Source organism: Thermobia domestica, chromosome 8 (assembly GCF_964235325.1).
Source record: "Thermobia domestica chromosome 8, izTheDome1.hap1.1, whole genome shotgun sequence".
Lineage (NCBI taxonomy): Eukaryota > Metazoa > Arthropoda > Insecta > Zygentoma > Lepismatidae > Thermobia > Thermobia domestica.
Window position 1 is genome coordinate 55,740,405 of NC_137461.1, and position 4,247 is coordinate 55,744,651.

Genomic DNA, 4,247 nt, shown 5'->3' on the forward strand with positions numbered 1-4,247 from the left:
CCATACCTACAGTCATCTACCAAGCCTCATTGTTTCCATGCCAAACCGCACTATTGCTCCCCTTCAAGCCAAAGGTGGACATACCAGATATTTGGTAGGTAATCACAGGCCCGTATCCAGGGGGGGTCTAGGGGGCCTAAATTTTTGCTGCCCCCCTAAAATTTTCAAGGTAGGCTTGTAAATGAACTATAATATGGTTGGACCGAGCCCGGCTAACTTCAGGCCCCTAGATTTTTGGGGTAGCTAACGAACTGGGTAGTCACAATACTCTGACTGGTTACTGTATATTCGTAGCACAATGCCGCAGATGATTTAGCTTTTACTCAATTTTAAGCATTGAAAACCAAGAAAATCACTCTGTTAATACTGACAAAGTAGACAACGAATTCCTCTTCCAAACGATTCACTGCTTTTGGAAACTTGTGAGCAGCATCGAGAAGTTTTGGTGAGTTTTTATAATTAGTTCTAAACATTTTGGGCCTTATGCAGAGTCGTTCTGACGCTTGATTAATGTCATACTAAAGAATTCGACTAACATATGATTCCTGCAGTAGCCCGGCCTTTAGTATGATGCTAATCATACGTCAAAACGACTCTGCATAAGGCTCTTTATGTTTTGATTTGTTTAGGAAGAAGATGCTTCTCTTTGGAATTTATTTACTTCCATGCAATTCCTTCAAATGAAAATAATAATAATAATAATAATAATAATAATAATAATAATAATAATAATAATAATAATAATAATAATAATAATAATATGTGCAATATTCGAATATTACTGTAGGAAGATATAATGATGAAATAGTGACTGACTACATGAAACATCCAAGGTCAATATGTTCTCTATAAATTTTACGTGCCTTCATGAATGTGGAAAGTAGGGGCCCATTTCACATTTTTGCGGGTAGGCCCATCCACTCGTAGATACGCTACTGAGGTTACTAATGTAAAATTACAAGTGCTTTCCAATTGTTAAAATAAGTAAATGAATATGAAAGATGATTATATATATTATTGTCCGCTGGCGAAATATTTTGCACAATGTACAATATTTCGTGTTTTAAAGTGTAGCGTTATTAGTGTGAAACTATTACAAGTGCTTTAGGGACTCGTATTACTGCAAAAACCCATGTGTTATCACAACTTTTCCTTAAGGACATACTCACCATCGCTGACGCTACAGCATTCTTTGGACGCACCCTCACGCGAGCCTACCAGCCTTAATAGCATTCGTGCTTTTGATGCCACCTAACACAGTTTGGTTTGTATTTTTTATACTATAATACTTATGCCATATGTCCGGACACTGTATTTAACGCAAATCATGAAAAAAAAATAATAATTACTTCTGGTTCCCCTTACATTTTATCTATACTAAGTGGGGTATTGTCATGTCGCCCAGTGCAAATCTTTTGAAAGACAATAAAGAGAAACTTAGTGAATTATAGTTTCTCAAAAATTATTTCAAATGGTGCGCCTAAACTTGTCTTGCACAAGTAATAAACTTGTATTTGATTAAGAAACTATTTACAAACCATTTTATTAACATTGAAGATCTAAATTTATGTATAATTCTTTCAGATATTGACAAATTCGTAACATGCGTTGTTTTAGTTTTCATATTTTACATTTTTTGTAATTAGTGTAACGTGAAATATTCAAACCAGAGATGTGCGTCTACGCGTAAGAAACGATAGTTTACGTTTACGTGTCAAGTATGCGTAGACAATGTAAACAACGTAGACTATGTAGAATATTGTAACGGTGACGGTAACGGTGGAGGGTATTAGTGGTTAAAATATGAAACAAATCTTTAATAACCTCCCGTTATCCGGAATCTCGGTAGCAGGAGCGCACGCTCCGAAAACAGTGTATCAAGAAATAGTGAACTCAAATAAGAATACCAATATTAATACTACAATACTCTTGGTTCGTAATCGACAACTTACCATTCGAGCCTTCAATATAAATCTCCACACTGATGTTATTCACGAAGTTGTAAGACGTAGCGTGGACGTAGAGAGATGATGCAATCTAGACTCAGAATTCTCAGAATACAATTGCGTAAACTTGCTATTAAAACCCATATGTATTTATTTACTATATTTGTTTCTATAATACCACATTATCTCACAAAATAGTATTCGTATACACAACAGATAATGCTAACCACAAACGAACAATATTTTGACGTAAACAGTCGCTTCAATAATGATTTGATAACGTCACTCACTTTAATTATTGATACCGTTCAACATAAAATTGAGATTGACAAGTAATTAAAAGAAATAAGATATATCAAACAAGGAAACATACAAAATACTATATACAACAAAAATAATAATAATACATGCAATAAGGTTTCTCTACTATTTAGTCTTTTCAGAAGAAATGCAAGTCCAGACGACAGTAGCAAATTATATTATTTCAAATGTCTAGTAAAAAGTTTGATCTCTTATTTATATTTGTATTTATTATTCATTTATTATTTTTAATTATTTCCTTTTTACGAATGCACTTAACTATTATAATATACTTGCCACTTGATATAATTGTTTCTATCTTCCGTTCTGTCTTTGCCCGAACAGATAATTCACTAGTGAAATACTAGTTTGAATGCAAAGTGACTAACTGACTGACACTTGATAGTCGCGACTGGCGATCTTTTATTTAAATTGAATTCAACTTAGTACTGATACTTTAAACATTCTTCACAGATAAATATGTTAGCTAGCACAGTTTCCAGAAATAATGCAGTTATGTAACGATGTTATAGAACTACTGTGGTTGTTGGATATTTTCATAGCAATAAATTGAAGTAATATTCCGCTATTATATAGGCCTATATCAAATATAGATTGATTTTGTTTTAAGCGCTTTTTATGTATATATGTTTCAAACTTGAGCTTACGACTAAAATAATTCAATACAAAGGCATGCGTTCATATTGTGCGCTCATTATATGCACGACGTTCTTTATTTACTGATCCTTTAGAGTGTCTACAAATTATTAACTTCTACTAATATTGACTGGCGCAAGAAACTTTATATTTACTTTTTGTAGCACTGATATGCAGTATCCAATAAAATAGGTTAGGCTATGAGTGAGGTATTTGAAATGAATAATATTATATCGGCTTACATAAATAATGTATCAATATTGTAGATTTACCTTTTATATGCGCATATGTTTTTACGGTAATATCAAAAGAACTCTATTATGTTACGAATGCTAAGCATGCTTTAGTGTGTCGTATACTGTATACACATATCACTTGTTTTAATTCTTTTCGTTGACATTAGTACGTGACATGCGATGTTTACTTGCAGTGGCTGGCTTCTACACGAATATGGCTTACTTGTTATTTTTCGAGCACATTCGGTTTTCTTACCTTCACCGGCAGGTTGCAGCACGTATTTACATTTCATCGTACGTTCTCACTTTACTATTACATCACTTAAAATTACTTTTCAGCTGCATTTCTCTTCTATTCTTCTCCAGCTGCCTGCCACCTGCTCCTCTTCTCACACTGCTGTCGATTCAACCTGCTGCTCTCCCGATCATATGTTGTCACTGTTGCCAGTCAAGTTTAGACAACATTGGTGGTGTTCAGAAGGTTACTGAGCGGAGCGCTCAGTCACACTGCTCGAAGTGAGCGAAACGCAAAACTTGCGAAAACAACGGGTACACAAATGCTGATGGGGCAGCGTGTCCTGTCACAATATGTCAACAACACGTAATTTAATATGGCATCGTGGACAATAAAGGAGCTTTATTTTGTCGTTACCTTGCGAAATTGCGTACAAAATAAAATACCTAGACCAGCGAATAGTAACTTTCGAATACTTAGTTTCGTCTTGATGAATGAAAATGATAAATATTATGCATTTTGTAAAATATGCAAGAAAAAATTGGCAAATACAGCAGATTCAAGACTGAAAGCCGACAGGTGAGAATTAGTTTTGTAAATTTCATTATAAAAGCAGTGCTCGAAGTGGAAAATCTAAGGAAGTGGTATGTGTAGAGCAGAGTAAACATACAGATTAGATAATTCCCTCTACTTTTTATATGTTAGTCGTTTCCCTAATCTTTCGCTGCACCGAAGCAAAACAACTGAATGAGGAAATATGAACAAACGAGCAACGAAATTGTTCCTTACATTTGATAGTGATTGTCTACATAGTCTACACGGGAAAAGGTGTAATGTAGATTACGTATAGATTACAGTAGACAATCGCGTAGA